Source organism: Colius striatus, chromosome 14 (assembly GCF_028858725.1).
Source record: "Colius striatus isolate bColStr4 chromosome 14, bColStr4.1.hap1, whole genome shotgun sequence".
NCBI lineage: Eukaryota > Metazoa > Chordata > Aves > Coliiformes > Coliidae > Colius > Colius striatus.
In genome coordinates, this window is record NC_084772.1 from 1,846,019 (window position 1) to 1,868,223 (window position 22,205).

The 22,205-nt window shown below is 48.2% G+C and overlaps 1 long non-coding RNA gene across 2 annotated transcripts in view; it reads left to right on the forward strand.

Annotated features, from left to right (window-relative positions):
- Nucleotides 1–22,205, forward strand: part of LOC133626785 (uncharacterized) — a 35,541-nt gene that overhangs the window by 6,385 nt on the left and 6,951 nt on the right. The window contains exons 2-5 of one of the 2 annotated variants that reach the window (XR_009819761.1): nucleotides 16,502–16,567; nucleotides 18,850–18,892; nucleotides 19,970–20,280; nucleotides 21,422–22,038. This is a non-coding gene — a long non-coding RNA (uncharacterized LOC133626785). Of the gene's footprint in view, nucleotides 1–16,501; nucleotides 16,568–18,849; nucleotides 18,893–19,969; nucleotides 20,281–21,421; nucleotides 22,039–22,205 lie in introns of those variants that run through there. The other variant, XR_009819760.1, reaches the window with a different exon arrangement.

A 22,205-nucleotide genomic window follows, 5' to 3' on the forward strand; every position in this document is an offset into this window, starting at 1 on the left:
TGTGAGCACCCTGGGCTGGTGGAAGGTGCCCCTGTCCATGGCAGGGGGTTGGAATGAGATAAGCTTTAAGTTCCCTTTCAGCCCAAGCCATTCTGGGCTTCTATGAAAGTGGTAATTGCAATAACTGCCTTCAGCAAGAAATTAAGGAAGTTGCTGATTACTGCCCAGAGCTGTGTGTCTGCACTAAATCCCAAAGGGGGGAGATTTCCCAGGGTGAAATCACATGGCTTCTTATTTCATTCACATCCACTCACACAACATGAATGAAAGACAAGTACTGTGCTCATTCTTGAGAGGGAGACCCATTCCTACCTGTAAAGTATTCAAAGCTGCTGAGCAGAGCAATGAATCCTTTCCACAGCAGAAAACATTAAACATCAGCAATTTCCTTTTTCTTGTGTCTCACTGTTTGCAGGAAGTATCCTGGAGAGAGGTTGGAAATGATGCTCTCCCAATTAAACTGCATGCACTTCAACTCTATTCAGCAAAAGGCTGCCCAGTGCCCAGAGACAAAACCCATCTAATGAATCAGGCTTTGTGCACACAAGAAAGGATTTTTTTTCCTAACAGAAATTACATTAGAGGCTGCTGACCTGTTTGCAGGGAAGATACAGGGTGCAACATGAGCTTCACTTCCTAAATGATGTTGGGCTTTGTTTTTCTGAGCTATCCAGGATGTTTCCAGTAAAAGTAAGCTAAAATTTGCAGTCTTTACCTCTGTAAAGAAAAGAAAACAGAATTCTTTGTCTTTCCTACTCAAATAAGCAACTGGAATCCCTGAACACAGCTATTTTTAACCTTTTTACATCCTGGTGATATTTTTCTTCATGCCAGGTTCTCACTCTTACTCACATTAGCCTAGAGAGTTCTATTAATCAAGCAAGTTACTGGGCGGGGGGGGGTGGAAATAAATGGCAACATTACTTATTTCTCAAGATCTAGAATAAGAGCTTGATTTCTGAATTACAGGGAGAGGAGGATCATAGCAACTCACTTGTGTAATCAGCAAGTTACCAAAACATGAATGCTGCTGATCTCTTCACTGCCTTCATTCAGATGTCTTATAACAGAGGCCTTGGTCAGTAGCTGGAGAGGGTGACAGCCACCTGCATTTCATGTTTCCAGCTGCCTTTGCTCCTTAAACAGTGGTTTCAGTACCAGCATTACTCCAGCCCTTCATCCACCAGCAGAGTGCTGATATTCCAGGCTTCCTAGAAACATAATCTCCCTTTGTTTCATTAGAGCACCAATGCTCCTTCTGGCCCATGCCTTGCTGTCTTTGGCCAACAGGATCCCTGAATACCTTAAATCTGATTGCCTCTTGGCTGCTGCTGCTTTTCAGTTTTGGACTGTGGTTATCTGTTCAGGGTGTCCCACATTTCTGAGCCATCCTAGCACAGGAAAAGATCCAAACTCTTTCTTCTCTTGTCACATACAGCAAGCAAAATCTAACAAGCCCTTGCTGGAGCAACACTGCATCATGTCAAAACGTGGAGAATCTTGTTTGTAGCTTGTGAAGAGGGTTTTTTTCCATCCTTCAATGTGAAAAATGCTGTGGAAATGTTGTGTTACACTGAATACATACTGAGAATGTGGCTAATACAGTCAGAACTAGCCACCAAAAATGATGCAGTTCATTTCAAACATCCTGTCTGCAGAAAGTCCAGTGACTTGTGGTGTGAGGGAACGTGAAGATGAGACAAGACAGGCAGCTTGCAGAGCCAGTTGAGTGGCTCTGTAGTTCTGAGAACACACAGTGTATCCTCAAACCTGACAGCTTTTCTCTTTCAAGCATGGACTAGTCTTTGATCCTATAAAGTTTATCTTGGTTTTCATGGAACACCCCTGTCAGTGGACAGCGATCTACCCCATTGCTGGTAAGTCAGCAGTGTGCAAGCCCCATCAGCTACATACCCAGGGAAGCTATATACAAAAGTGACAAAACTCTATGAGGTATTTCAAAAGCAAATGTGTTTTGTCTGGATTCTGTGGTTTCTACTCAGTGGCAGGCTTTATCACACCAACCCAGATGTGGGGTTTTGGCAGGGTTTTAACCTCTTGCAGGACAGACTGTCTATCTTTTGCTTTTCTCATTTTCTTACAATCCTGTATTTACAAGCAGAATTAGTAAAACAAGAGCAAATCACACTGAGTGGGGAAGGTTTGGCACACCCAGGGTAATCTCATTGAGATGAGTGATGGGTTTAGACCTTATTTTCAAATAGGGAGTTAAAAAAAAATGTATCTCCTTCCCACAGAATTTCAGAGCCAAATCTCTCCATGGTATAAACAGGTGGAAATCCACTACAGATGGTCCATTTTTACCCATTCACCAATGGTGATTTTATGTTGTTGATAGCATCTTTCAGTATTACAATTATCAGTCCTTAAAGTCCTTCTTTGATTAGTGCTTCAGTGCAAATGCATTGCTTTTCTTCTCCTTTGATTAATGGTCTCCCTCCTAGAGTTCTGTGAGTGCATTAAGTAATGTGTCATATACCTTTTAGCCATTTTCTTATGGCCTTTCTGAGACTTGTATGCAGCACAGAGTTGTTTCTCTGCTCTATTTCTAAATGCCTACACTTCTCTGGCTTTCTAGTAGAGAAGTCAGACTGGATGACAGTTGTTTTTAATTCAGGTGAAACATGGTGGAGTTTGTGGTTCCTAAAAACCTCCGTCCGCAGAGCAAGGCTCAGCTCTGCAACAGCTCTTAGATGTCCAACTCTGTTAGAGGCAATTTTCAATGGGGCTCAAGGTACCAAAGAGAGGCTTCACAGCTCTGAAGCTTCTTGGCTTCCTGTACAGATGAGTTTTGCTCAGGTGGCAGAAAGTTTTGTCACAAACAGAACCAAGTGAAGGAGATGAAAATCTCCACCACGTGAGACCTGCTGGTGTATCTCAGCAGAGAGATTTGGCCAGTGTCAGGATGGCTGGTGAACTGGGATGCACCTGGGAATTTCTCAGTGCACACAGCAGTTTGTTGCCCTTTTTCCATGAAGGCTGGAAACACTGAGATGCTTAGTGTACCTGAAGTGTTCACTGTGTGGAATGCATGAGTCAAACCTTGAAGATAAAGGTCTGGTACAATTGCCTAAACTTGGAGCAGGTTGTTTGGAACATCCTTTGCATTGGAGCCCTCTTTGGCTTTAAATGTGAGGCATCATTTTGTTACAGAGCATTGTACTGGTCTCTGCTCTGTATATATGGCTAAAAGGGCATTGATAATGCACCAGTGTTTTGGCTGTGGCTCTGTGGCACTTGCACAGTGGCTTTTGCTGCTCTCTCCTCCAGTGAATAGGCTGAGGGTGGGCAGGAGGTTGGGAACAGATGACCAAAAGGATATTCCATACCGTGTGATACTGTGCTCAGCAATAAAAGCTCAGGGAAAGGAAGTGGAAGGGTGTACATTTGTGGTCATAGAGTTGATCCTGTAAGCATGCTGACACCCTGCTTCCCAAGCAGTGACCAGCCATCTGCCTGCTGATGGCTAGTGAATTGATTCCTCTTTTTGCTTTTGCTTCCTCTCTTAAACCTGAGCTGTGAGTCATCTCACCTTCCTTCTATTCCCATCCTGCAGAGGAGGGGAGTGAACAAGAGGCTGAGTGGGTGTTTGACTGCTGGCTGAGAGAACCCATCAGAAGCACTGGAAAATAGACAATTACCTCCTGTAAACATTGCTCATCTAGTTTCCCTGCATGAGATTATGTTTTTATTGCAGAATGTCCCTCTGTTTTAAATATTCCCTTGCACTCAGTTTCTTTCCACATAGTTAGCTGAGGAGCTAATGGCACCATCACAGCCCATTCTGGCTGGCCAAGCAATTTCTGCAAAGCTGATTAATAATGTCAGCCTCTGATTAAATGACACCCTTTGAATTTAAGTTAGCATTTGGGTTTCAGAGTTAATGTCTCGTGGAAATCCAGCCTCCTGAGATGTCAGAGACGGATTCCCTTCCTTAATTCAGCTGGCTGGTGCAAAAAGGCTTGAAGAGCCACTCCTGGACTACACAGACAGCTCCCAGGAGCAGTTTAAAACTGTAGATTCATATGGAGTCACTGCCCAGCATTCTCATCTGATGCCATTTCAGCCTACCTCATCCACAGAAGGTTCCTTACAAGATAGGTCTGTCCTTCCCAGGGGGATGGCTTAGCAGCTGGCCAGGGGTCTTATTTGCAGCCTCAGCTTCAGCTCCAAAGCTGCAGCTCCACAGCAGCCTGGGTGGTGATCCCTAAAGAAGTTTTACTTTGCCAGCTAGGGGGTTTTTAATGTTTTAATGTTTCCTGCTTTTCAACTTTGCTTTTGCTTGCACTTACTGCAAAATCCTGAACCAACTCCTTGTCATTGGGCTTGCTCCTTATAAAGATGGGTATTTCCATCAGAATCCATCCTTTTAATCCATCTCTCTGCCACAGATACACTGGGAGAGATGAAATGCCTTTAAGACATGATATGTTTGTAAAGAACATTAATAATGCAGAGAAGTAGATCAGCTTCATATGTTCATTTGAAGATTAGAGTCTAAATTTAGATTCATTCCCCAGTGAGAAGGGGTTTGTGGCCTCAGTTTCAATAGTTGTTTCAGTTCAGAACTACCACAGAAGTCAGAGCAATGAGAAGCCTGTGATTCTGAGCTTGGGACTGAAGGAGATATTAGAAGCCTCTAGTGAAAACTCATGGCAGAAGTTCCTCACTTGTCTGGCTTTGCTCTCTGTCCAGCCCTTGTGCAAGTTCTCATTTCCCCAAATTCCCCTTGATTTATGGCCAAGCTGTCCCAGGATAACGTAATAACATGCCATTCATGTCCTTTGTAGGTTTGTGGTGCTGAAAGCATAGGCTTGGTGTTACAGCCTCTTAACCTGCTTTCAGTGTAACATTCCCTCCTGTGATGCTCTGTAGAGTGAATGCCATAACTCCAGGTGAGAGATTTGGTTTGGACTACCAGCGTTACCCTGATTCACCATCAGCCCAGCAGTTCAATGGCAACATGTCCCAGAACTGCTGTGACTGTCACTGTAGAAGAGCTGCCCTTGAAGCCTCAGATTTACAAAGCATTTAAAAGTAGGGGTCAACTCTTGAAGACATTCTGTCTTTCTGTATAAAGTGTGATCATCTCTGCCCCTTGTATATATGCATAGCCTCCAACAGGGAAAATGGTAATGGATTTGCACACCAAAGAGATATTAAATCCCAATTCCCCTTCAGTGATGTGTAATGTCAACAGAAGCCTTTGATGAATGCAGCTTCTTCTTAATTAGATGCTTGAGCAGGAGATTATTAATCCATTTATCTCAGATTCTGATTGTACCATGAATTGCTTGCTGGCTTCTGCTTAAGTTTATGATCACAGTTATCTTCCTAGAACCTTTAAAGAGTCATGCTCATAAGTGAAGGTGTTTCTGGAAACTTGAATTGTCATGTTGTTATTTGTGTTACTTTCCTCAGCGTGTGTGTTTGTGTAAATAACCTGAAAGGCTCACTCAGCCAGCCAGGGCTGTCCTGCACTTGACAATTCAGCAAGTGCAGCTATGTGCCATTGCCATGGTGGTGACATCTGACCTTTAAAACCCCAGATTTTGGCATCAGCAAGGGGAAACAGCTGATTATCATGGCAAAGGCAGGTCTGTATGTACCAGAACTAGAGTGAGCATGATTTGGAGACCTGCCAAGCTTCTGAATGCACGTTAAAACCCTAAGCTTGGGTTGTGATGCTAGTGTGTAATTACTGATGATCCTATAGATGTAAAACCCAGTCCTAGGAAATTCAGGGCAAGCCATTTGCAGAAGGAGCATGTAGTTGTCTGGATGACACATATTTGCCTGGATACTGCCAAGGATTCTTTTGAAAATACCCTGAGAGCAGGCTGAAGCTTTTTTCCCTTTGCACACGCTGAACTGGCCTAGTTGGTGATTCACAGAGCACACTGCAATGGCTCCATCTGCTGAAACTACTCATAAATCACTGGAAACTTCAGAAAGTTGCAGCAAATGGGATTCTTTGACCTATTGTCTGTGCCCTTGATGCCCTCTGTGCAGTTTCTTTGTGTGTATGTGTGCCCAGACAGCAGAGGGGTGAGACCGACAGGCCCGTGGCTGACAGTCAAGTGGAGTGATTAATGACAGTCACTTTCTCAGTGTCCCTCTTTTTCTATGAGCTGTGATGAAGGGCTTGCTCTATGCAAGTGAAGATGTAATGGCATCATTTAAATTGTGCAGTGGTATCTGGGAAGAAAGAAAGTCTTTGGAGAGGTGATGTTCTGCTGTGTTCTGTGGTTCTAACTATACTGGCTGCTGTTAAAAATGACAAAGCCTACCGGTTACTTCCTATTCCAAACACAGTGGCTGATGATAGCTCTTCTGCACCTATGGGCTCACATGTTGCCAAATGATTGCTTTCCAGTGTTATCACTGATGTTCCAGCTGACAATGTGACCCAACTGTCCTTTCCAGTGCAGAGTATCTCACTGCTGAACAAATTCAGGCTGGGGTGGGGGGATGACTGCTCTGACCCTTGCACATTTAGGAGGACTGTGTCTGACACACACTGTGTCTGTGCTGACATGCAATTAGGCTGAATTTACTTCCAAATATGTATAAAAGAAAATGATACCTGCACAGCTGAGTGTTGTTGCATCTTCTTTTAGATAAGAGAGTAATTTATAGGTGTCTATTTTGGATGCATCTGTCAGGCTGTATAAATAGAGACATCTACTAATTAGCAAACACAGAAGGGATTTCTTGCACTGTCTGCACTTGGGGAGCTACAGTAATTTGGTGTGTTAGCTCCTGCTTCCCTTCGTTTTTTTCCTCTCCTTTCTCTGTACTGAAGGGCTGCTGACCTTGTTTGTGTATCTCATCATTACCCTGAAACTGTTCTCCTACTGCCAAGTGAATTGACAGCAGAGGGAGGGGAACACCAAGTCTGGCAGAGGAACTGCCAGGACACAAAGTCAGCAGGTTCCAGGACCCTTCCATCAGTGTGAGTGGCAGCAGACATGAAACATCACAATCTGTGCGTGGGCTGAGCTCAGAACTGGGACTGCTGCAGCAGACAGTTTTCTGAACCCCTCCCAGTTCTGCCAAGGATGTACTATGGGACTCAGAGAAAGCCAGTTGTCTCTTTTTCAGTTTCCCTGTGGGTAGGAGAGAGCCTTTGGGCCATGTTGACATCTTTTACCTCACCAAGACTGGAAGGATCGATTAACTTCTACACTTCAAGGCATAAATTGCTATGGCAGCACCAGACCCTGTGTCAGTGGTCCAAGTGCCTACAAATGGACAAACCTCACAATGATGAGACAAGTTAATGCATAAATTCCTCCCCCTCTCTCCCCAAAACCTCTGTTTGCTTTTCTTATTGACTTAATAATATGCCTGCTTGGTCTTCAGGCTCAATTTTCTCCTGACCATTGTTCCAGCTGTTCTTTCTTGCAGAGCTCTTCTGCTTGAAAAAGGCACTTTGATTCATTCTGTGCTTTTGACTTGGAACTGATGGGACTCGTCTGATCTGGTGAGTCAGAGTAAGTTGCTCTGCATCTCTGCCTTGTGGACTGAGTGAAGCAGAGGCTCTGCAGAAGATAGACATGGGATGATACAAGTATGTGCTTGTTTCAAGCTGCACAACTAACTCAGGGTAAAAACCTGCCTTTTCTGACATATATAGCCTCAATGGGGAATAATGGCTGCAATTATTTCAGCTCTTCCCTGCCTTTGACAGATTTGGAGCCAATAGTAACTTGATGCTGAGTTTTTTTTGAGTACCACACTGCATGCTTCTCTTAAGTCAAAGTCTTCTTTGTTCTGCTTTTTAGCCTTTTCTTAGAATCTCTTTAGATATAATACACCATCTTGCAAGAAGAGCCTGTTTTCTAGTTACACCACTAGTATTTTGTGAGGCACATCATCTCAAAGGGCAGATTTTTCATGAGAGGATTGCCTTTTAAATTAGCCCAAGAGTGGCAATGTCAGGCTTCTCACCTTGTCTGCACGTGGCACTGAAGAAGTCATTTGTGCCAGAAACCAAAGCCTAAGTCACAGCTGAAACCTCAGAGGTAAGAGGAGGTGATGCTAAGGAGGAGCTCATAGTCAAATGCCAAAACACAATAAAGGATTTGTGTGATGGGCTGGCTGTTCCTCTGGGCACCATTTGTAAGAAGGATACAGCAGGATTGTCCCATTTCCCAGGGAGGTTAAGCAGATACACCAATCACAGACCATGGGTGCTCCGAGTCTGGGGTGGTGGAAGGGCCCATTGAGTCCCAGCAGACAGAGGGAAGGGATCCTTGGCCCAGTTGGGTGCTGACTGCCCATGCATCAAAGCAAAAGCGGAAGGGGGTAAAACAATCTTGCTGATACCATTGCTTTGACTTTGTGAGAAGTTGACTGGTGCAGTATGAGCCATTCCTGCTTATGTTACCACCACTTGTGGCCTCACATTCACCTGATCCCTATGAACCCTTTTATAACATCATTTGTGGCCTCAGATTCTCCTGATCCCTGGGAGCCCTTTTATGCTTTTTGTTCACAACAGAACATTCCAGCCACTGCTCCAGGAGGAATGAAAGAGGACAGTCAGAGCAGATCACATACTCAGTGAACCTGAAGTAACTATTCATCCTTTCAGAGTGCTTACCTCTCCTCTGTCAGCAGAGTAGGATTTTCATACCAAATCCTACAGCAGGTTGCTGAGATAGGCTGGCAAGTGCATAATTCCTGCTTCCTCCAGAAGAACAACTATTGCTTTCACAGTCTCTTTGATGTGACACTTCATTCCAAATCAAACCCTTGTGGGAAACTGCTGTCTTTGAAAGTGATCCAAGATTGACATCTTCAGGACTGATGTTGTATATTTAACAGAGGTTCAAGTAAAAGTGCCTCCTATCTGGCCTTTTCTCTGTGTGTGTGTCTCTCTAGACAACAAAGGCAGAGAACAAACTTTTCAACTGGAAGGCATTTTTGTCAAGACCCGAGTGTTAGTGGCTGGGGAGTATTCCAACAACAGCCCCCTGCAGCAGCACAGGCTGGGGGTGACCTGCTGGAGAACAGCTCTGGGAGAGGGACCTGGCAGTGCTGGGTGAGAACAAACTAAACAAGAGCAGCAATGTGGCCTCGTGGGCAAGAAGCCAATGGCAGCCTCGGGGGATCAAAGGTGTGGGCAGCAGGGCCAGGGAGGTTGTGCTGCCCCTCTGCTCTGCACTGCTGAGGCCTCATCTGGAGTCCTGTGGCCAGTTCTGGGCTCCCCAGCTCCAGAGAGACAGGGAACTGCTGGAGGGAGGCCAGGGCAGGGACACCAAGATGATCAGGGGACTGGAACATCTTCCTTCTGAGGAAAGGCTGCGGGACCTGGGGCTGTTCAGTCTGGAGGAGACTGAGGGGGGAGCTCATTAACATTTACACATTTCCAAATGGTGGGTGTCAGGAGGCTGGGGCAGCACTTTTTTTCTGTTGTAACCAGTGACATGACAAGGGGTGATGGAAAAAAGCCAGAACACAATAGGTTCCATTTAAACATAAGGAAAAAGTCCTTTGGTGCTGAGGTGAGGGAGCCCTGGCCCAGGCTGCCCAGGGAGGGTGTGGAGGCTCCTTCTCAGGAGGTTTCCAACCCCAGCTGGACACGTTGCTGTGCCCCCTGAGCCAGGGGAAGCTGCTGGAGCAGGGGCTGGGGCTGCAGCAGCTTTGCAGGGCCCTGCCAGCCCCCAGCATTCTACGATTCTATGTATTAGTTTAGGTTCCTAAACAATAGTCTAACGTTAGATATCTGTTGATGAAAAATCTCCAAGCTCTTCCTCATTGGTTTCAGGTGTGGTGCACATCTCAGAGTCCTGCCATCAACAAGCAAGACAGTCTGAGTTGTAGAGGACTAGTCATAGTATCCCAACAGAACCTTTTTGTCCCAGGTAGGGAAGGCTGAAGAACTTTGTCCTGCTGCCATTGGCCCATCTTACACAAGGAGTTCCTCTGGTGAAAGCTTCACAGCCACCCAAGGGTTACCTGCTGCCTGGTTGCCAGTGCCAGCATCTCTTCAGTCCCTACGTGTTTGTATGCAGCAGAGGCTGCAGCTGTGTTTTCTCATCAGAGCAGACACAAAATAATGAGTCACTTTATGAAGCCTTCCAATTAAAACTGTGTATAACTTTATTGCCCTCTATTTTTTCATTCAGTGGATTTTACCAAGTAGACATGAATCAGTGAAGCCTATAAATGCAAACAAATAATACCAGTTTCTTTTCTTTATGGATATTCTGCTTCATATCATTGCTAGACATAATGTCCTAGTCTGGTTTATTTATGTCTGCAGGAAATAGAACCTGCCTTGCTTAAAGAATACATCCTGAAATTAGCAGTAAGGTCATTGTACACCTGTTTTGTTGAGCAGCTAGTGTGATGCACGTTTGTTACAGAGTTCAGTGTGACACACACCAAAGGAGGCCAGGGGATGCATGTTCATTCTGTTCCCTCCTAAATGCTGTCAAACACCATTCATTACCCTTCACTGTAGCATTAGAATCACCTTCATACAGAATGCCAGTATCAAGACCAGTGGATTTCATGGAGTTTCTGCTCAGTGTCTCTAAGCTTGGGGAAGCTGCTGCCACCATTGGCTTGCATATTTACACCCCACTGTCAATGTACAACACAGCCAAGACATGAGAATTGATTTCCATTTGTGTGCCCTAATGTGCATGTGGGATACAAAGCAGCTGAGATTCTCATGATCGGTATGTTTTCACAGCAAGGTTTCATCTGCCCTCCTTTCAAGCTGCACGTGTACAGCAAATCATAATGCCAACAAAATCCAGGCCTTCTGTTGTGTGAAAGTTGAGGCAGGTGCTGCTGGCTGCTGTATCCATCCATGGGTTTTCCAAGAGCATAGGCAGTGATGACACCAGGCAAAAAGAGTTGGAAGGACCTCATCTGACATCAGTGTTTCTCTTACAGCACCCACTCAAGTGCATGTTTACAGGTGCAAAGTGCATCTTGATGTTGCACCCTGGCATGTTTATTTTCCTTGGCCCAACACAATGCTACGTCATGCTGCAGAGTAGATTGTGAGAGGAAAGACTTCACAGGATCCCAGCATGGTGGGGTTGGAAGGGCTCTGCAGAGCTGCTCCAGCCCCTGCTCCAGCAGCTTCCCCTGGCTCAGGGGCACAGGAACGTGTCCAGCTGGGGTTGGAAACCTCCTGAGCAGGAGCCTCCACACCCTCCCTGGGCAGCCTGGGCCAGGGCTCCCTCACCTCAGCACCAAAGCACTTGCTCCTCCTGTGCCAGTGGAGCCTCCTGTGTTCCAGCCTGTGACCCTTACCCCTTGTGCTGTCCCTGGGCACCACAGAGCAAAGCCCATCCCCATCCTCCTGACACCCACCCTTGAGGCATTTCTCAGCATTGCTGAGGTGCCCCTGAGCTCAGGCTTCTCTTCCCCAGGCTCAACAGCCCCAGGGCTGCAGCCTTTCCTCCTCACACACATGTTCCAGCCCCTCAGCACCTTGCTGTCCCTGCCCTGGCCTCTCTCCAGCAGTTCCCTGTCTCTCCTGAGCTGGGGAGCCCAGACCTGGACACAGGACTCCAGATGAGGCCTCACTGAGGCAGAAGAGAGGAGGAGGAGGAGAACCTCCCTTGACTCCTAGCTTTTTCCTTAGCCCTAGCTCAGTTCCTTCCTTTACTCTGCCAGAGGCACTCAGCAGAGGACTGTGCCAAGGAGCAACACTCTCCCCAGTGTTGCAGGGGAAATTTATTGGCATTTGCCCCTTCTTGAAGGACTTTCCTGCACCCATGTTTATGATGAAAAACTAGGTGGTGCTTATCACTCACACCAAGTTTTTAGTGTCTTTCCTTGTGTGCTCCCTTGCAGTTTGTCAGTGTTTAACCTTTTGATTACATCTTTCACTCTTTGTGCTAGGGTGTCACAGGAGCCACAGGATCATTTATTGTGGCATTAGCCTCTTGTGCCTTGCATCATGCACCGTGGTTTGAAAGGGCAGTTTCTGCCCCTCTGCTTTTTTTTCTTTCTCTTTTTCTTTGCTAATACCAAGATCTTTCTGTGTCCAGCCTGGGAGCAGCAAATGCAAACCCCTTCAGTGTATTCTTAGGTGACAGGAGCAATATCAACACAGGGAGGTGCAGGCAGTGACGTGGCTGCCCCAGCCAAGCCCAAGGTCTGCCAGATGTGCACCACTTCCAGCTCATCCCACATCACCAGTGCTGAGCTAAGGCTAGTGTCTCCTCTTGGCTCAGACTGGCTGTAGCTTGGAAGCTTGTCCTGCTTTAGATAGGACACCAAGCCCAGTGACCTCTGTGGTTCACTGCACCACTTACCTGGCTGCACGAGTCCCATACAGAAGGCAGCTTGTGTACATGCTCAGATCAGCATCTGAGCATGGGCAGTCTCTCAAAACAAGGTTCAAAACAGTCACCCAGGCAATTCCTTCTAATGCAGAGATGTGTCATGGGAATGACTAAATTCCCTGGGAACCAGAGGTTAAAGCCCAAGGGCCCAATACCTCCATTTGCTTTCCCTGTGAAACCATTTATGAAGTGAGGTTTATGCTATTGAGGTTTATTGAGGTTTATGGTCCCCTGCTTGTATCACCAATACTGCTATGCAAGTATTTGTAGTCTTGGGTACCAGTGTTAATGCTGGGAGAGGAATACTGGCACCATCCATGGTAGTTCAAGTGCTACAGCTTCTGCATGCAGGCAAGGTTTGGTTGTTACAGCCCACTGAAGGTAACGCTGTGCTTAAAGCACTAGCAGGTAGGTACTGGAGGTCCAGGGTAGATGTGTTTCCCATTATCCAGTTCACTTAATGAAGCCTTTTCTACTCAAAACAACAAGCTGCACACACATTTACTGTCACCACAGGGCCTCCCTCCTCATTCATGCCTGCAGAAGGAACAAGAGCCCAGAGCTGTCTTTGTTACCTTTGTTCCCTTCTCTCTGTTTCTCACACTCTCAATTCCAAAATGATCTCATTACCATAGACTCATACAGCTTTGCAATTTGCTCTTGGTACCTTGCCCTCTGCTGGTCTGCAAACTTATTTCTATCAGAACCATTTTTATTTGTCATCTTCTTTATTGATGTCATCTTTAAAAGCTTCTCGTGGCCTGCAAATGGAGAGTTTCAATCAAGCAGAGGGAGATGTCCCTGTAAGAACAGTTGCTCTGGAAAGGACACATTTGTATGATATTGAAATGGTGCTGAAGAAATGAAGCAAAGGGGAAAGATGATTTTTATTGCCCATTTCTCCTGTAAGTGGCATATCATTTCACCTGGCTCATGTTTTTATTGGTGCTTTCACTCCTGCCTCAAAGCCTCACAGAAGTGCTGTGATGTGGAGACTGGCAATTTGTCCCAGCCTGGTTGCTTTCTGGTAAGGTACCTCTTGCAAAAACTGTGCTGCTGCATCCTTGGGAGTGAGACTGCTAGGTGATGTGGTTTAGGTTTGCTAAAAACCATAAATCAGTTTTCAAATGAGAGCACTGCTTAGCTGGTACAGGTCTAGCTTGATGGAGCTCTAGCATGACCAAATGCTGTCTTAGAAATCACTCATTATCTGGGAGAAGAAACAGGTCAGCCCCAGACACAACCTCCTGGCAGGGAGTGTCAGAGAGGGCTCCTATCTCCCCTCAGCCTCCTCTTCTCCAGGCTCAACACCCCCATTCCCTCAGCCCCTCCCCAGCCCCTTGTGCTCCAGCCCCTTCCCCAGCTCTGTGCCCGGCTCTGGCCACGCTGCAGCCCCTCAGTGTCCCTGTGGCAGTGAGTGAGGGGCCCAGCACTGACACAGCCCTGGAGCTGCAGCCCCTCAGTGTCCCTGTGGCAGTGAGTGAGGGGCCCAGCACTGACACAGCCCTGGAGCTGCAGCCTCCCCAGGGCCCAGCACAGGGGACAATCCCTGCCCTGCTCCTGCTGCCCCCCCAGTGCTGATCCCAGCCAGGCTGCCCTTGGCCTCTTGCCCCCCTGGGCACGCTGCTGGCTCCTGTTCAGCCGCTGTCATGAGTGTCGCATTGATCAAGAATACAGCCCTTTGCTTTCAAACACCATTACACATCAGACAACACTTGTGAACTTGTTGATAATTAATTTTGATCTTGTAGCAGTACTTGGTATGAAAACCAAAAGAAGCCACAGGTGCAGCAAGTGATGGGGCAGGGCAGGGGGCAGGGCAGGGGGCAGGGCAGGGCAGGGTGCAGGGCAGACCTGCCCCGCTCCCACTCATGGTGGCCATGGCATGGGGTGGCTGTGGGCTGGGCTATACCCCATGCCAAGGCAGCACTGCTCCCTGGGACACTACACAGCACCTTTTTGGCTGTCATAGAATCACAGAATGGTGGGGGTTGGAAGGGACCTCTAGAGATCATCCAGTCCAACCCCCCTGCCAAAGCAGATCAGGTCACACAGGAGCACATCCAGGTGGGTTTTGAAGACCTGCAGAGGAGACTCCACAACTTTCTGTCGTTGCCTGAGGTGCAGTAAGGAGCTTTGTGTCCTTGCCACCTCCTCTAAGCCAAAAAGATCTCAAGTGCTCAGTCTGTGGGGTGGTGGCTAAGAAGGTGCTCTCCAGCTGGCTGCCAATGGCTGAGTTTTAAAAATATCCCAAACACAGGAGGTTACAGGATCCAGGAACCCCAAGATGTGTTATCCCTGGAACAACAACCATCTTTATGAGCTAAATTACAGCTTTGACATCAATGTGTTGTAGAAAACAATGAACTGGGCCCTAAAAGTCATGAAGCTGCCTTAGAAGTCACAGATATTTTTTTTCCAGCAGACTTTTTAGGTATTCTTCTGATGCTGAATTGTTAACAGTTACTGAGGGGTGAGCTCATTCATGTTCCAAATCCATCAAGGGTGGGTGTGAGGAGGATGGTGCCAGGTTGTTCTCAGTGATGGTCAATGACAGGACAAGGGGCAATGGTGACAAGCTGGAACAGAAGAGGTTCCAAAGCAACACAAGGAAGAGTTTCTTCCCTGCTGAGGTGAGGGAGCACTGGCAGGGGCTGCCCAGATGGGCTGTGGAGTCTCCTTCTCCAGGGACATTCAGCCTAGCTGGATGAGTCCCTGTGTGCCCTGCTCTAGGTGGTGCTGCTCTGGCAGGGGGGTTGCACTGGATGAGCTTTCCATTTTCCAACCCTTGTGATTCTGTGAGAAAGTAATGATGTTCTGCCCCTTGACTGAAACACAGCTCCAGAGCTGGGGCTGTAAGGAAGCCAGTGAATACTGCAGAATGAGAACACACCACACTGTTCCAAATGCTGGTCATTATTAAGACAGTATAAATGGTATGTTAAGTTTCTGGTACAAACACAATGTCTAAGAGAACTGCAAGATTAGAGTCCCCAGAGTACCATCAGGAGATGCTTTGTTTGGCTGTTTCATCCTCATTCACCACTGAAAGCCTTGTCAGGAAAGTGAAGCTCTTCTATCCTGGCTGAGTCAATGAGAAGGCAACATGTGCTGCTGCCTCCCATCCAGCAGAGGTTTGTCACCCTGACTGACCAACTGTTCTGGTTCTCTCAGACTCCCACAGCTCTCAAAGGGAAACTGGGCCTGGTGCCATGGAAATGACAGGCTCAGAACCCTTCAGCAATGGCACAGCCACCTGTGGAGGTTGCAGAGACGAGTTTCCTTTTGTGGGAAACACCTGCAGCAAGCAGCTCATCCCCATTGCAATTTCCAGCACCTGATTTCCATAGAATCACAGAACCACTTGGGCTGAAGAAGCCCCTGAAGCTGCTGCAGTCCCAGCTCTGCCCAGCCCAGCACTGACCCACAGCCCTCAGCACCTCAGCTCCACGGCTTTGGGATCCCTCCAGGGCTGGGCACTGCCCCAGCTCCCTGGGCAGCCTGGCACAGGGGCTCACACCCCTCTCAGGGAAACAGTTCTGCCTCAGCTCCAACCTCAACCTCCCCTGGGGCAAGTCCAGCCCCTTTCTTCTTGTCTTATCTTAGGAGAAGAGGATGTTAGGAGAAGAGACTTAGGAGAAGAGACCAATCCCCACCTCCTGACACCCTCCTTTTGCTGAAATCTAAAGCTGGCAGGTTTAGGGGCTTTCTCTTGGTGCCCAGGTCTTTTCCTTCATAACTAAGCCTGGTGTGCCTTCATGGCTGACAGGGACAAAAATCTGCTTTAAGTCAGGTGATTTAACATATCAGCACTCAAACCATCATGGTTCACAACAAAGAGCACACATTGCCTTCATTTCTGGCTTCAAGGGAATCCATAGAATCATAGAGAGGTGGGGCTGGAAGGGCCCTGCAGAGCTGATCCAGCCCAAGCTCCTGCTTAAAGCAGGTTCCCCTCAATCAGGGGGCACAGGAACGTGTCCAGGGGGGTTTGGAAACCTCCCAAGCAGCTTCCAGGAGGATTTTCAGCTCTGCTGTGATAACAAGCCCACATGCAACTTTACCTTCCCCCATGGGGAATGATGTCCATACAGCAGGATGGCTGTGTTGCTTTCTCTGAAGCTATCTAATAACACCTGATTCCACTCCTTTTCTTGCAGGAAGGCAGACTGACTCTTGCAGATGTGGTGCAGGTGGAATACCCAGACCCACAGCCAGCCAGACAGGTATGATACTGGCTCCTGCATGCTCTAGTTGATGTGCTCTGTGTTTGAAAGTTGAAATACTCTGCTGGGAAATCAGTAATGCTCATCATCATCTTTATTGAAGGATGAATTTGCAATGGGTATGTCTGTCTGTCTCCTGTGTGGCTCTGGAGGTTGGGCTGGCTTAAAGTTTAACTTGGAGGCATTGTAATTAAGCCTTGCCATTTGAAGTAATTAATGAGCAAGCTTGACACTTTAGCATAGTCTCAAAGGAACTGGAGGGTGCTGACAGAAAGGAAATGACTTTGTTAATTGAACAGCATCAAAGTTTCTGTAAGCAGGTGGTTTGTACTGCTGGGAACAAGCTCTTCAGAAATAGCACTGTAGCTCCAGGAATCTCCACCTGGGATCCAACAGGGGAGTCCCACTGCAGGAAACAGAGCACAGGGATTGCATCTTACTCCACAGGGTCTGTGCCTTCACCCCAAAGTCTTGGGAAGGTCCAGGAAAGCCAGGCTGTGAGTTTCTGTAGGAGATATCTAGCAAACAGGCAGATTCCAAACTACTGCTTGATATTTCATCTGGAAACTGGTTCTTATTTACATCTATAAATAGCCAGAATGTGGGTTTTTTCCATCAGTGACTCTGGGGGGCTGTTCATTGTCACAGGCAGATGCAGAGAGGTAAAGAATGCTCATGTGCTTTAGCCCAAAAGCCTCAGTGAGAGAGATACAATCACCAGTCACCCAGTGGCAGCCTGTGAGTGAGTACACACGTCAAGACTGCTGCCCTGTTACTGCCTGAGCAGTGTTGAAAAGGCAGGAGTGTAAATACTGAGCCTTTTGAGTGAAGAGGTCAGGACTGGCAGCATCTGTGACACTCTGACCATGACTCACCCCCTACAAAGTCACAAGCAGTTTTGTGGAGGACTCTTGGTGATAAGAGGGTAGTTCATAAACCCAGGCTCCTGAGGCCAATACAGCAGAAGCCAAATACATGGCCTCAACATATTTTCATGGCATCCAATAAGTGCTCACCACTCATGAGAACCAGAGGCAAGCTGCTTGGTTTCAGTGCCTTCAGTACATAAGCAGTCCATCCTTCAAGCTCTCCTCTCCTTGCATTAATGGATTTCTGATGTGTGCAGAGTCAAAGATGCAAAAGGGGGCTTAAACCAGATCCTGCATCGAAGCACATGGGTCTAGGCAATGTGAGGGAAGTCGAGAATCATAGTATCATAGAATCCCAGCATGGTGGGGGCTGGCAGGGCCCTGCAGAGCTGCTGCAGCCCCAGCCCCTGCTCCAGCAGCTTCCCCTGGCTCAGGGGCACAGGAACGTGTCCAGCTGGGGTTGGAAACCTCCTGAGCAGGAGCCTCCACACCCTCCCTGGGCAGCCTGGGCCAGGGCTCCCTCACCTCAGCATCAAAGGACTTGCTCCTTATGTTTAAGGAACCTTTAGACTTCATTGGGGCAGCAGTTCAGGGCCTCCTCCCTGGTTCCATCACTCCATGCTGAGGTCTTAGAAATGAACCGTGCTGCCACAGGACACTTAAGCTGTTGTACAGGAGGCTTCTCTCACCAATCTCTGTGTGTATTTGGAGCAACTCCTTCAGCTTTGTTGGGCTGACTGACATTAACAGAATTCTCTTGCTCTGTGTGATTAACCCTGGTGTTAATGACCAGCAGTGCACTGGGAACAACTTATCAAGCTTCCTCTCATTTTCCTGGGCTCTGTACACAGACACATCCCAAAGCCTTTCCTGCATCCCAGTTATGACAAGTGGCTGGCTGCCTTCCTGCATGTTTCTGTGAGGTAGATCACAGCAGCAGCCATTCTGGTCACAGCTATGACCTCCCTTTCACATCAGCTCACAGCTTTAGCTGAAGCAGCTAAGATTTTGAGGTTTGCTTTAGTTACATGCAGATGCCAACCTGAGCTGGGTGCCTGGTGCTGAGACTGGTATCCAAACCAAAGGAATAAAGTCTGGGGATACAAATTAGCCAGCAAATGGTTTGAAATACTGATGTATTTGTATAGCTAGTGAGGGGAGTCACATTGCAAAATACCTCTCGAGCCTCAGGAACTGATTAGATTAGCACTGCAGTGTGCTGGATGAGCAGGGCCCTGTGGCCAGGTCCCCCCCACTGCATTAGTAGCTTGAGTGCTTGCAGTTCTTGACCTTTTGCCCATGCTGACAATCTGTGAGCTTGAGTGTAAAGCAAGCTTTGGATTAAGCTACAAATGTCATTGTTTAGAGGAGAGACTTTCAGCTGACCTTTGAAGATGATTTTTCGTTTCCCAGGACTTTGCTGAGGGATCCAGTTCAAGGGGCTTGGCAGTGTGAGGTGAGTGCTTGGACTCTGTCATCTTAAAGGTCATTTCCAACTGTGATGATTCTATAACCTGGGAAACAGTGGCTGGGGAACAGCATGGGGGCAGTTCAAAGGCAAGTGTGCCTGGAGGAAAGTGGCACTGCAGCAATTCAGCCAATGTGCATGGAGTCACTGAACCATCTGGGTTGGGAAAGCCCTTGAAGCTGCTGCAGTCCCAGCCCTCCCCTCACCCTGCCCAGCCCAGCACTAACCCCTGGCCCTCAGCACCTCAGCTCCACAGCTTTCAGTAGCTCCAGGTTCCTAAACCCCCCCTGGACATGTTCCTGCACCCCTTGATCGAAGGGAACCTGCTTTAGCAGGGGCTTGGGCTGGGTGAGCTGGAGAGGGCCCTTCCACACTTCATCATTCTATGATCCCATGTCCATCAGGATGGCACCTCCTCATTTTCTGGAGGTTTTGCTGAAGATCAAGGGCCATAGAGAGATGGGAGAAAGAAAACTGAGGATCAGAACTGAGCCATTTGGACCACAACCTCCAGTGTCAGTGAGTGAGCCCAGAGCTGGAAGCATTCTGTACCCAGCCCAGTGAGGGTGACGAGGTCACCTGATACACATTGAGCCTGCCACTGATTTGAAAGCTCCTGAGTATTGTCTGGGGGGCAGATTTCTTCAGTGTGATCTGGCAAACAGCAATGCTTTCTGCCTGCAAAGCCTGTGGCTGGCTGTAATCCCTCCCAGCTAATCTCTGCCAGCCTTTAAAAAGAATTTCAAACTCTTTTCATCTCCATGATGCCTGTTGGCAGCTCTGGGCCCTGCAGGAAGGGAAAGGCCCTTTCTCTCTCTCCTTTCTGTGCTAGCCTGGTAAGATTTGAGCTTGAATGGGGTTTTTCATTGCTTTATGATGAAGCACAGACACAGAGCCCTTTGGCAAGGGCTCCCCTCACAAAGAGATTGAGTCATCATCTTTATAACAGCAAAGCTAATTCAGGATGGATCTGTCCTCCAGTTGAGGGCATGCATCTCCCCCAGAGAATGGCCTCACCCCCTCACCAGGCTTCTGCTAGTAACTGCTGTTTGCTTTTCCTGACAGATCCCACTGTCCTGCCTGTGGAAACAGTGTTTTGGTGGCTGCTGCAGCAACAAGCTCGTGTCCTGGGATCAGCTCAAGTCCTGGACCCTCCTCTTATGGTGCTGCTGAACCTCCAGGACTAATACATCTCTCACTGCTAGAAGGACTCTGTCTGTTTGTCCTCTGACCTGCCCAGAACCCAGATGCCCTCTACTTTCTGCTTTCCTGTCTATCCAAACTGGCAGTACCACCCCAGGTGTGAGGCACCCTTATCCTTAGTATGGAACATCGATGCTGGAAAGAGCTGCAGAGAGAAAAGCAAAGGGTTGCAGGTTGGTGTCTCTCTGTAGGCAAGGTGAGGGAGTCATGTAGAGTTGGGAGAGCTGCAAGAATCTGTGTCTTGTCATGTGTCAAGGGCTGAAGGGTGGCTGACATCTGACCTGGTGTAAAGTGTCTCAGTGAGACATTAGAACACTGGCATGTGTAAGCAGATCTGAGCCAGCAAGGTGGCTTTATACTGGATCAGCTCTTTGCACCATTGTTACAACATTGAGCAAAGGCCTCTTCAGACACTTCCTGTTCTGCCTTGGCTTTCTCAGTACCTTCCCTCACTTTTTATTTGCTGCCCTCAGTTCTTACTGGGAGGGATTTTAAGGGGCCACCAATTCCAGTGTCCTTCAAGAGCTATTATGCCAAGTTACAAAATGCCTCATGGGTCACGTGGTGCCCTCCCCATCATCAGGCTGCTCCACACAAGCTCCATCCAGACAACTCCACTGAGCTGCCACAGCCCAGGCACTATGGCTCATGCAGGGAGCAGTGCCACAGCTGCCACAGGCAGCACCCTCAGCCCTCTGCATGTGTGCTTGGTTAAAAAAGCAAGGCTCCCATCCAGGAATGTGTTCAAGCCATGAAGCTGCCTGGGTGAGCCCTGCAGCTGATCTCCTGTGCAACAGCTCTGCAGCTTGAGTGCTGTGTTCAGTGTTGGGCACCTCATTACAACACACTGAGGTGCTGGAGTGTGTCCAAAGATGGGCAATGAAGCTGAGGAAGGGTCTGGAGCACAGACTGATGGGGAGTAGATGAGGGACCTGGGGCTGTTCAGCCTGGAGGAGGCTGAGGGGAGACAGCAGCACTCTCTGCAATACCCTGACAGGAGGCTGCAGTGAGCTGGGGGTTGGTCTTTGCTCCCAAGTGACAGGACAAGAGGAAAGGGGCTGGAGTTGCCCCAGGGGAGGCTGAGGTTGGAGCTGAGGCAGAACTGTTTCCCTGAGAGGGGTGTGAGCCCCTGTGCCAGGCTGCCCAGGGAGCTGGGGGAGTGCCCAGCCCTGGAGGGATCCCAAAGCCGTGGAGCTGAGGTGCTGAGGGCTGTGGGTCAGTGGTGGGCTGGGCAGGGTGAGGGCAGGGCTGGCACTGCAGCAGCTTCAGGGGCTTTGCCAACCAAAATGATTCTATGATCCTGTACTCCCCTAGAGTCATTCTCTACTGGCCACACAGTCCCAGGCCACCTTCTCTGAGCATGGCAAACACCATCATCTCTGGGTGTTAGATGGGTTTGCTCACACCTGCTCCCCACCTGCTGCAATGAATTCAGCCAAGAAGAACAAGCTGGTGGCCTCATTCTGCCATGCTGCTGGTACCTGACCCACGCAGGCTGTGCATACCTTCACCATGGGAGTCTCCAATGCAGCTGCTGCCTCCAGCACAGAACCAAGAGCATCCATTGTGGCACTGGAAGTCTGACAGGATTACTCACAGGCAGGATTTGAACCACTTGTGAGTCATCCTGTAAGGCTTGAAAGCCAAAAGTTGTTTTCTCACTGAGCTCAGCAAAGACAAGGTGCATCATTCCTTCTGGGTGCTGAGCCAGAAGGGCTGGCACTAGAATCCCTAAGGCCAGCAGCAAGGGGACCAGGGTGATCTGGAAACAGAAAAGGAGAAGCACAAAATGCCAAGGAGATGATTTAAGAGACAGGTCATTGGACAACAGGGCTCTGGGCTTGGGAAGGAAGCAGCACTCAGCTCCCAAACATCTCCCTGTGCTTTGGCCAGGCAAGTTTAACCAAAGCCTTCATGGGGCAAGGCCCACACAGCATGTTTTTCTAGGTGGTGAAGTGAATGAAGGTGTCTTGAAGGCTATGAAGGTCGTGCTGTCCTGCCTGGGTTGGTTGGATTGCTGTTTTACTGCCCTCAGGAGATTTTCATCAGGTTGGTTTTTTACCTGTTGCATTTTCCTTAGTAGTGGAAACAACCCAGC